Genomic DNA, 12,801 nt, shown 5'->3' with positions numbered 1-12,801 from the left:
ATTCATTCATTATCAATATGGAATCTGATGGAATCAGGAAGCCATTAGCCTAGCTTTAGCATCAAACCCATAAACAGGGTGAAACAGTTAGCCTGGTGCTGAAGGTGTATTTCTAACTTTAGTCTGTTTCCTTCTGCTTCCAGTCTTTATGCTAAGCTAAGCTAACCACCTCCTGAGTTTAACTCCACAATCAACAGACAGACATGTAACAGTGGAATCAATCAGCCATCAGTCTCTGTGAAAGAAGCTAACACTGGTAAGGGTTTTACTTAAAGTGTTGAACTGTCCCTTTAAAGGCTACAGCCTGACATATTCAGACCTACAACATTCAAACCAGAAGTGTTAAAGCTACAGATCTGGAAAACGAGTCCAGTGCGTCTGTTTTAAGTCCGTTTCTGCAGTCAGATGTCTTTTACCAAACCATTTTGAGAGTTAATCCAAAGCATCATTCATTAAATGATAAACTGGATTAAAGGAGCGTTCTGTAGTTTTGTGAAAGACTTTTAATCAGAAGACAAAGATCTTCATTGACTGATTTATTTTTATGACTGAATAAACAAACGATTTCATACTGTTTTACTTTGTTTATATGTGGCGGACCCTGCCACCTTTCTACCTTCCAACAGTGTTCTGGGACCTAATTTTCCTCTGAGAACAGCTTCTTTATTCACTTATGGAGAAAATACATATTTCTCAGTTTGCATTATTAACTCATTAATATTGTAAATATTAAAATTCTGAGTTTGAACTTCTACAAAACAACATATCGCCTCTTTAAAGGTATTAATTTGTATCTAGATGAGCCTTTTTGTTTGTCTCAATTACGTTTATCAGCAGAAAGCTTCAGGATGTAGAGCCTCCACTTTCAAATGTTCACTTGTGAACTATACAAAGAACATGAGTGAGTGATGTTCAGGTCTGTCTGATGGAAGTTCAGTGAATTAAGTGATTAACTTTAATTTAATCAGTCAGTATTAGAACCAGAGGCCTCATGTAAATAAACAGAAGGGTTCAAATCTGAGGCGACAGAAACAAACTGTCTGGACGTGAAAGTATCACACAATGTATCTGTAATGTTGATGTCTGCACATGATGGATATGTTGGTGTAATACATGATATAAACTTACATATACAGCACATTACAGCAACAACCAGAACTAAAACTGCAACAGCCACAGCAAGGAGTATGGCTGCCAACCTCCACTGCTCCACTTCTCTGGATGAGTCCTCTGAAACACATCACAAGAAGTAAATGTCAAACTCAGAATGTTGCTGCATATCATGTTTGTTACCCTGAACATAGACTCCACAGAAACAACAATTGAATGTAAATGTAATAACATGTGAACAATGAAAATGATTTGATGACTAAACCATCAGGAAAGAAATCTCACCACTGATAAAAACGTAGGTCTCAGAATAAATCTGATGGCTAATGTCCTCCTGTGTGGCTACACAGCGGCAGCGTCCTGTCTTGGTCACAGTGGTGATGAGGGTAACGTAGTAACGACCTCCTCTCTCTGAGACCGGAGGCTCCTCAGCAGGAAGGATGTTTCCAGCGCTGTCCTGCCACTCGACTTCAGGTTGTGCAAAAGCTCCTCGAACTTCACACTGCAGCAGCGACAAGTCCTTTGTTTGATAAAGTACGGTGATGTGTGGCTCTGGAGATGCACCTGTGAACACAATATAAACAGCAGCTTATTAAGGGCAGCACAGCATTTACTACTGGACTGTGAGATATCAAGTATAACTAAGGCTCTAGTGATGTAATCATGTTGTTTTTATCCCGTCACTGACTGAAACACTGTGTTTAAGAGAGAAGACAGGAGAGAAGCAGAAAAGCACAATGTGAGGCTCACACTAGATTTACAACCAGCGTTGTGTCACTACAATGTTGGTGCTAAACACAAATGAACAATGTTAAACTTCTCTCTATTTTGCCTGCACCCAGAGCCCCCTCACCTTTTTACCTGCAAAACTCTGCCAAAACACGTCACCCTTCAGATTTCAGGGCTGTCATATCAACTACAGACTGTTGATCCACGGACACAAAGATACAGTCAGATGTTGAGAAGGAGACAAAGCTGCCCGTCTCTCTTGTATCGTGTGAGGATCATCTCACCAAACTCTGATCAAACTGTCTGAACCCGATGGTGCAACTATGAACCAAGAGTCTGTCACTACTCTGCCCATTGCTGCCTAAAATGCTTTCAGAAACATATTGTAGTGACTGTTTAGATGTAACACAGTCATGGTCAACACTTTACATCCACTTGTAAAGAACATGTTCATCATGGCAGCCTTCAGCTCCAATGATTTCTACAGCTCTCATGTTTCTGTGATGAATAAGTGGAACACAGACTACTTTGTCACTAAAAACATTCATGAAGTTTGGTTCAAAACTGAATTTATTATCGGTCTTCTGAAAATGTGACCAAATCTGCTGGATCATAAATATACATACAGTAACTTGAACAATCAGTTTAGATGATTATAGAAAGTTGTGTGAATCAAATGTTCTTTGTAGCATCTTAACTTCTTCTGAGTGATTCTGATTGACAACAGCTGCTGACTTTTCTGGACTTGTTTGATGCAGCCATTAGACTCAGCCACAAACACTACAAAGGGAAAGTCTAAAGAGCTCAGTATTGATCTGAAAGAGCTCATTATTGATTTGAACAAGTCAATAAAGTCACTTGGAGCCATTTCAAAGCAGAGTTGTTTGGCCACAATGAGCAGCAACATGTTTGGAGGAGAGACGGTGAAGCCTTTAACCTCAGAACACCAAACCTACTGTCCAGCATGGTGCTGGTAGTGTTCTGCTGTGAGGCCGTTCTGCTGTCAGTGGATCTGCTGCTCTAAAGAAAGTAAATGGAATAATGAAGAAAGATCATCTCCAAATTCTTTAGTAAAACCTAAAATCATCAGCCAGAAGATTTGGCTCTTAGGTGCAGTTGGGTGATCCATCAGGACAATGATCCAAACACACATCACAAGTGGTAAAGGACTGGATAACTCAGGAACATGTGGACTATACTGAAGAAACAAGTCAGAGCCAGGAAGCCAACACATGTAGTTGAATTTTCCCGATTCTTTCAAGAGGAGGGGTTAAAATTCAGCCAGGACGACCAGAAGCTTGTGGATGATTATCAACAGAATGTGACTGAGGTGAAAATGGCCAAGAAACATCTAAAAGTCTAAAGACTAAACAAATATTAGAATTACCAAAATATTTCCATCTTTCTGCAGCAGAGACAAAGTTCCAGTTAAACTGACGAAACTCGTCTCTTCCTCTCAGGGGAATAGGAAACAGCAGTACATCAGGAAAGCAGTCCAACATTTCTGCCTGGTGATTGTTATTAGTGCTGATGTCTTCACCTAATCCTGCCCTGACTGCACAGTCTGCAGGTCTGCATGTAATAAGATGTGAAAGACAGCGACTACCTCATTCTGTTTCTTTACAAGAAACGTAACCAGAAAATCAGCTTTGTTTTGACCATAGTTTCATCTAATCAGAGAAAAGTTTATTTTCAATAATGAAAATGACTTTTTGTCAGAAAAGGCTGATCACCACTGACCAAACATGACCACTTTCTACTTTATGTCACTGTAAACTGAAAATCTTTGGGTTTGGAGAAAAAGGCACATTGGACCCTGATAATAAGAGGTTAATTAATAATGGAAACATTAGCTGCAGCCCTACACTGAAGTTAACTTTTTACACAGGTGAAGTGGAAATCAAATATGAATCATAGCTCATTGATTGCTTTTGATCAAAACTCATGTAATCACAAGAAGTTTCTTATAATTATTAGAAAAACATCTTTCAGTTACAGGGGTGTCACGATCCTCCAAATCCTCGATTCGATTCAATTTTCGATTCTAAGGTCACGGTTCGATTCGATTCTTGATTTTTATATTTATTTTTTTTAAAGCACAGGTTGCTACGCCATCTTTAGACTAGACTTTTATGCAATATAATATCTGACCTTTGTTCGCAATGTACCGCACTACATTGTCAAATTTAAAACATTTATTAACAACATAATGTAACAATAACTTATATCTTCAGTCAACTGGAAACTTAAACAAAATAATCTGCCATCTAGTTTCTCTTTTGTAACGGCAGTCTTCTTCACAGAAGACGACATTCAAGTTCACAACAAAACAAACACAAAAACTAAACAGCCATGTCCACAGTCTTCTCTGAACAATTAAGTGTCTTAACAAACTATTTCCAACAGTTGGACACAAGGTGCGTCAGGTGTGAGTTGGCGAGCGAGAGAGGGAGCGTGCGTATGTGCGGACAGTGAATGAATGGGAGAGGAAGGAGAAGCGAAAGGAGCAGCAGCAGCAGCGACAGCAATAAAGTGAACAATATAGGCTGCAGTTTGGCTGAATAAAGGCGACGGCTCCTCAACATACAGCAAAGCTCCCTGGTGTTATTTCCCACCAGCTTAACACGTGAAAGGGGGTTCACCCCGAAGGTAAACAGAAACTTCGGCCCTGGAGGAAATCATCTCCCCTGTGCTTCCCGACCACGGTCCAGGAGCCGAACAGGAATGGTGTAACACCATGCTATCGTTTGACTGGCTGTAGCTAATAGCTACCGGCTTAGCTAGTAGCTAAGTTAGAGGAGGTTGACTTGCAGCACTTCAACACGTGTGTGTTTTCCCCTTGGCAAGCCGACCGGACGTGACGTGGGGGCGTGGCAGCATCAACGATCCATTTTTTAATTCGAAGTTCGAGATTGTGAATTAATTTCGATCGATTTTGATTTAAAATCGAAATCGTGACACCCTTATTCAGTTATAATTGCAACTTGACACTCACTGTTCTGTACCAGTCTGAATAAAAAGTATCTGAAGCTCAGATGCAACATCAGCTTCAAGCGATCAGTCAAAATGTTGCTGAAGACAGTGTGAATGCAACTGCCTCTATAGAAACAGTGGATCATGGTGTATTTAGTCTGATGTTAACAGTCACAACAGCAGCTGGACTGAACAACATCAAGTAGATCAGACTGAACTTTGTGTTTGTGTCTCAACAGCTGATAAACACTGCAGATGTAGAGATCAGTAACATTATAATCATGCATGTGTGTCTGTAGTGAGGATTCAGAAAGTTCTCAGTTATTAATCTGACACATTTTTAGCAGAAGGTTAAAATGCTTCTGATGTTACATCTAATAAAATAATTGTGGAGACTTTTATGACTAAAGAACCAAATGAAAGCTGATTCACTGAAGCGATCAGCTGACATGATGTCTGTTAAGCTGCAGCTGCTGGTTGTCCCTCTGCTCATGTCAACCTGCTGCACTGTGAGAACAACACGTCTACATGGAGTCACTGTATCAAAACCTTTGAGTGATACTGAGGCACAGAGAGTTGTAGCACACCTGACAGGTACAGAGATCAGTGACATCATCACTCACCTGGGATTTCTCCTGATCGGTCTCTCAAGAGCCGTTCTGAAAGATAAACAGGAACATTATTTTTTGCACAATGAATGGGTGAGATTATGAACTTGTTACATGTTTTTAATGGATTCATTTTTCTGTGCATCAAAGGCCACATATTTAATGAGGGAGCTGTCTCAGGAATCTGCTCACCCCGTTCCCACTGGTCAAATATCCAACTTAAACCCACTAAGATCAGGCTTTTGTTTGCAATGGGAATGAGTGAACTCTGCATTTACACTCGTCAATCGTCTCTGCAGTAGACATGGGTTTTTATCACCTCGGCTCAGCTCAGCTTTGATCTAAGACATAAGACCTGGGTGAACATGCTAAATTCTGACGTATTTTCCCGCCACGCAAAGTGATGATACGTTATCAACACCTGGTGTTGCCACATTAATTACAAAGGAATTTGGGATGTGCAGGTGCTCGAACATCATTCAGTCAGCGTTGAGTTTGTAAAATACATTTTATTAAAATACACAAACCGGTGATCAACATGACATCGTCACGGCCTCCATGCTGCCTACTGCTTGTGTTTACTTTAACTGGAGTTGTTCCCTGGTTATGGTGCATTCGTGATGTGAAACGTGACCTCAGTGACGTACAACGTAACGCTTCAGATAAAAATCAGACGGGCTGCCTTGCCCAGCGTGAAGTGGGAATGGGGTCAATAGGTGATTTGTAGTGGATTGACCTGCGTTTAAAAACCTGTGTTGACCTGCTAATTTTGGTGGAAGCAGTAGAGCAGTAGATTTTTCTCTGTGCAAGACTGTTGATGTTCTCCTGATATGAACTCTCATCTTTGTGGTGGCAGATGATGGTGGTGGTGTCCACATACGTCACAGCAGAGTTCTCTTGAACTCAATACAGTCACACTGTTCATTTACATTTAGCAGACGCTTTTGTCCAAAGCGACTTATGGTAATTCAGGGGTTCAGTTTCTTGGACACTTCGACGTGCAGACCAGGGGAATCGAACCAGCGACCTTCGATAACAGGAAGCTGGCTCTACCCCTGAGCCACAGCCGCCCCACACTGTTCACTCATGCAGTCATGAGTCACAGTGTGAACAGGAGGGGCTGAGCACTCAGTCCTGGGGGTGTTACTGATTACTGTTACTGTTTAAAATGGTAATCCTGACAATAATCCATATTTTTTTTTACAAAACTTATCAGTAATCTGATTACTTCTTTTTCTGTAACTAGCAGAATACAGTTACCTTTATTGTATCCTAATAACATGTGACTATGACTGCCTGTCATACAGCACATTAACTGTTTAATGAAAGCACTCACCAACAACAAGCTCAATGATGAATGTTTGTCTCTGAAGATCTGGAAAAAAGCAGCTGTAGGTCCCGCTGTCGGCCATCTTCGTATTCTGGATCTTTATGGAGGCGTTGCCGTTCATCAGTTGATCTTGAAAATGTGAGACTCGACCTTTGAACTGCTCATCTTGACCTGTGAGGCCGTTATTGTAATGAAGGCCTGAATCATACATGAACACCTTCTTCTGAAAATCTTTCCTCCAGTCAAAGAGCTTTTCTGTGATGTCCTCCTTGGTGCTGAGGGAACAGGGTAAAACAGCATCACTGCCTTCTTCCACGATCACTTTGACACCTGGACCTGAAAAATAAAGTAAATTTAATCATTATGTTCAACGGAGCCGTCAGGTGAAAACATTTGCTCTGAAACACCAGTTTACATCGTGGTAGTTAGTAACCAAATGATTTATGGCTTTAAGTTTTCCTCCACATCACACCTCCTGAAATATTCTCCCTCAGGAGACAGCTTTGATAAATCAGTCTGTGTTATTTCAGTGATGACATCATCAAACCTGGATGACCTGGATATGAAAACTGTGTTTTGAACCTTTGAAGAGAGATATTTTCTGATGTGTTTGGAGCTGCTTCTGACCTGCTGCACTGCAGCTGACAGACCCTCACACTGTCCAGAGAGATATTCACAGCGCTGGACAACCTGGAGCCTTTCTTTACACTCTGACTTCTTACTCAGAGAGTTTACAGTTTGAAACATGTGCATATTATCACAGCGGATGAGACAACACAACACAACACAAACACATTTCTCTTCATTAACAAGATTAAAATATTGTAAACATGAGACTCTCGGCTGAAATCTGAGCTCAGTGTCTGTGATTCTGTTAAATGTTGGTGATCAAGTTTTGCTTGTTTAGTTGTATAAATAGAAATCACCAAGAATTAAGTGAAGGCATTTTAAGTTGTGATCACTGAAAAAGTGTGTTTGCAGTCTGTGTGAGCACAAATGTAAAAGGCTAAATCAAACAGCTTGGCACATTCTCACTCGGCCCAGTTGCTCAGTATAGTGCCGAAGCAGCCCACCACAGTTTCATTATGATCCAAAAGACAGAAATATTTTCACGTCTCTTAATAGCATGACAGATCTCTCATGTACAGTCATAGCTGTGCACTATTGTGATGACTGGACTCATCACCAGGCATCAAGCTCAAAGCAGTGTTACACTGTATTATTTTAAGATTTTCTATTTTCTGAATGTTCTTGTTTATGATCACATAATTTATGATCACATAATTTATGATCACATAAGTTATGATATGCTCCAGTACTGACTGAAAGGGTCCGAGGTCCACCCACCATAGTCTCATGAAATCATGTGGGAAACACTAGAAAACCTTTGTGAACTCATCACAACTATTTGCTGTTAGTAGCTTTTTGAAAAGTCCCAGTTTGAAGAAAATAACATGTCTAATAATTATTAATGATGAATTATAACAAATAACTATTTATCTGTAATTTGGTATTGAATTGATCTAGTTAACCACAGCAGTGCACAACGACAGGAGGCTCAGCAGTGCAGCAGGTGGTGCTGTATAAAAACAAGACGTCCTCTCAACACACACACAGTTCATGATGAATGAAACGACGACTGAAAATACACTGAACTCCTTTAACAGCACAGTGAGGATCAAACAAATATACAGTTATCAGTCAGGACCTCACACTGAGGGCCCCAAAATCTGTCATTCCCTGATGTTTCCTTTGCTTTTCTGTTTTAGTTAAATGAACTGGTTTATCTGATGGTTTGTCCTTTTTTATAACAGATAAAGAAATAATAAAACACTGTACCACTGCTGACAAGTTTAGTTTTAATATCAATCTAAAGTCAGTTGAAAACATAACCCATTTATGAAATATTAAAGGGCTTTAATTTTGAAATCCTACATCATATTGTCCTGCTGTTGGGTCTTTGACATTGTGAACACATGAACTGTCCTTCTGAACTAAAATGGGTCAGTGGAGACAGAATTTCCTTTTAATTCCAGTCTTAATTTAGAGGCACACAGTGAAAATATATGATACTGTGGTGAACTCTGGGGTGTAAATGCTCTGAGAAGACTCTCAATGACAGTCTGTCATTTAGGTCCACTTGATGTTTCCAACTTTATCTTTTATTACTAAGTTTGACTAATTATTCACACAACTGAGATGACAAAGTGTTCACACTCAAAGCCACAATCTTTAAAATACAAATTACAGGCAGGAGTTACTTATTAATGATTAGTTTTGTTCTTTTTATACATTTACTAAATTTGTTTTATTTTGTCAGATTGTTATATTTATTCATTTGTTAGTTTGTTTATTAATTGATTGATTAATTATTGACAGACTGACCTGATGAATGTGAACTCACCTTCTTCGCTTTTATTTTTGTAATGGAAAATTGTATTACTATATTGTTCTTATATCATTATTATGTCTTACATTGTCCTCACTATGTTCTTCCCACATCCTTGAGTTTTTGTACTGTCTGCACAAAGAGAGATATGTGCTTCTTGTTATGGGAACGGAACCTGGTACAGACATGAGAAGGACACAGGGCACTCCTTTCTTCTAACAAAAAGGTTTCTCAACTGTCTCATCTTGTTCTTCTTTCTTCAGACCGCATGCCACTCTGTTGATTGTTGAACCTTCTTTATAAAGAATAAAATCCTTAAAAGACAATTGGTATTTGCTGAAGTTTATTTCAGATATCTCACAAATAAGACAAATTTCCACAACAATTTGGTGTCAGAAGTGGGATTCCTTGTGTGACAGGATCTGGAGCCTGCAGCGGATGGTGACTGGCCAGCCTGGGGGAAACTTCTTCCAGCCTCTACCTCGAGAAAAAAAAAAAATTTTAAGAGACGAGAGGACTGACCGCTGAGGCCCCGGACCGTCATCACTGGAATCCTTATTGAGGGAAAAAGGACCACGTTGCCTAACGAACGGTGAGATACTGAAATAAATTAAACTTCTTTAAGAGAAAAATAGGGAATAAATAATTTATAATATTGTTTGGGAAAAAGAGAAAAAAAATAAAATAAATTAAATTAAATTAAGTAGATTAGTAATTTTTGCTGGATTTCTGTTGATCACTCGAACCAATTCAGGGCAGAGTAATACCGGGTTCTGGGAACGCCGGAGCTAATAGGAAGAAAAGGTGTTTTTTCCTATTAAGCTGTTTTACCGCTGGATTGGGGGCCAACTCAGGGCCGAGTGGAACCAGGTGGAGACAAGGGGTCTCTTAAGGTTACCACCGCTGGTTGGCTGCTTTTTTTCAGAATTTGTAGCGTAAACAAACTGAATTCACGGTGACGACCGGGTCTTAAGGATAAATATAAAGTGCACTGGGACGAGTGACAAGTAGAACAATGGGAGGTAAATCCAGCAAAAACCAGGAAGCTGGTGTAGGACCAGACCTGGCTGCCCCAAACATAATTTACATGAAAGTTAATTATGGTAGTGTGGCTATAGAGCCTTTACATGTCTGGGTGAGAGATTTTGGTTTTCCCTGTGGAGGGACATTCAGCATGAGACAGCTGAATCTGTTGGAGGAGAAGATTAATTTTAAAATAAAAGAGATAAAAGCAAAAAGAAAAGTGTCACATAAAAAACTGGGGGAGGTCGAAAGGCATTTGAAAGCCTTTAGTATGTGGAAAGAGGAAAGTGGATGCAGGGAGAGACGTAAACATGGTCAAAATGAGAAGGAAAAGAAAAGTGCAAATGATGAGAAAAGAACAGAGTTGTCTTCTCAGAATCGGTTTCTTCTCTGTATCCCCCACTTCCAGGTCCAATGCCTCAGTGTCTCAGAGTGGACTATGACCTCGACGGCGCCCCTCCTGTCCAACCGATAGCACCGCCGAGACCACCACCGCCACTACGGTCTCCAGCACCACCGCCATACCTGGACGACCAGAAACGGTCAACGTCTACTCCCCAACCAGATATGAGCGAAGCTGGATGCAAACAAGGGGATGCAAAGCTCAGTGCCAACAAAGGACAGCAACCCAAAACCACATCTGTTGCTGCAAACTTCGGAGAACATTCCCCTCTTACTCCTCGACCTTACACCAGAAGCAGGGCCAACAAGGAAGATAAGACAGGAGCCACCGGCATCTATCCTATGGTGGAGGTGGCAGGAGCCCGGGGTGTCCAGATGGTTTTCCGCCCCTGGTCTGACGCTGATGTGAAAGAGGCCATGGCACACCTGCCACAACCGAGTACATGTGGAAAGAAATTTGCTGAGGACTTAGAACTTTTCTGTCGAGAATTCAGCCCAACTCTTCCTGAACTGAAACGCCTGCTAATCCTGAAAATGGGAGCAGCAGATTGGTCAAAGATTTCAGGAAAGTTTCCAAGTGGCGACACGCGCCGCTCACATCATGACTGGGAAGACGAGGACAATGAGGGCTATAGAAATGCTGTTACCTCTCTGTATACAGTAATTACAGCTGCCTTCCCACCTCAGATGGACTCTACTAAGATCTCTGACTGCGTACAGGCGAAAGGTGAAACAGTGGCTGCATATCACGTTCGTCTCGCTGACATATTCAACATTTACAGTGGGCTCGAACAACCAGCAACTCTTGGTGACACTGTCTCCACCTGGGAGGCTCACTTAAGAGACAGTTACGTGAAAGGCTTGAGCCCTGACATCCGTGCAGCAACTAAGCTCAGCTGTATAGGCTGGCAGAACCAGAGATTGGAGGAAGTCAGACGCCATGCTACGCACGCTGAGAGGGTCATCGAAGAGGAGAAAGAGAAGAAGGAAAAGACTGAGAAAGAGCTGCATATGGCAGCAATGACCATGTATCACTTTGCCCCAACGAGAGGTCGAGGCCGCTATAATGACAAAAGACGAGGACGAGGGCGAGGACGCGGTCACAGAGGGTACGGTGACTGGAGACGCTCTTATTATGATCCAGAAGTGTGTCTCCGATGTGAACAAAAACGACATTGGTCCAGGGATTGCACCAAGACCCTGGCTGCGATCTCCAGCCAGGCGGACTGAGAGAAGGGAAGGGGGGTGCGACCGGACGGCTCATTCTCTACTCTGACTCACCCGACGCATCTGGAGACTGGTAACGCACCCACATCACACACTACAGATCACACGTTTGAATTGTTATGTGATGCAATAACCTTCCTTGAAACAAAATGTTCACCTCCAACTGGTACATATGTGAAATATGAAAAGAATGCCTTTAAGAAAATGCCAACATATTCTCTATCCGTGAATGACAAAATGGTTTCTTTCCTTGTTGACTCTGGTGCCACACACTCAGTGATCAAAGGAAAGGAGTTTCTGAGCTCTCCTAAAATGTCAGGCTGCTTTGTCAACTCTGCAAGTGCTTCTGGTAAAGTAGTACGTGAACATTTTACTGTTCCTCTTAAATGCTCCGATGAAAACAGCACAAACTTCAAACATGCATTTCTGTTGTCAGACTGCTGCCCTATAAATTTATTGGGCAGAGATCTCATGTGCAAACTGGGAATAACTCTTATTTCCACACCGGATGGTGTTCAAGTCATAAAACCTCATGAAAATGCACAGTTGTTTGTAAAATATTGCCCTGATCAGCTGTTGTATGCTTATCAGTGGAAGCTACCACAGAGCGATATCAGCAGTCTATTTTTGGAAGAGGCCAGAAAACACACACCTCTTGGCTCACCAGACACACACACATGCAGTACATGCCAGATGACTCACTTCAGTGTACATCTTTTGTTTCAGTGGGTCCAGATAGACAGTATGAAAAGAAATGGTATGATGACAGATACAAAAATGAACGATTGTGTATCACACATCTTTGTTGGACAGAAAACAAATGCATTGCATCTGTGCAACTTACACCCGCTCAAAAACAGCAGTATTGTGTCAATAACTCTGCACCGCACATTGCACTTGCAAAAGCAAGCACTGACAAATGGGAGGATTTGGGTCTTTTTGCACGTGCATGTAGATCAGCCACTAAGTGGGACCCCACAGATGACCCACATGTGTTTTACAATCCGAAA

Source organism: Pagrus major, chromosome 6 (assembly GCF_040436345.1).
Source record: "Pagrus major chromosome 6, Pma_NU_1.0".
NCBI lineage: Eukaryota > Metazoa > Chordata > Actinopteri > Spariformes > Sparidae > Pagrus > Pagrus major.
This window is presented reverse-complemented; position numbering follows the sequence as displayed.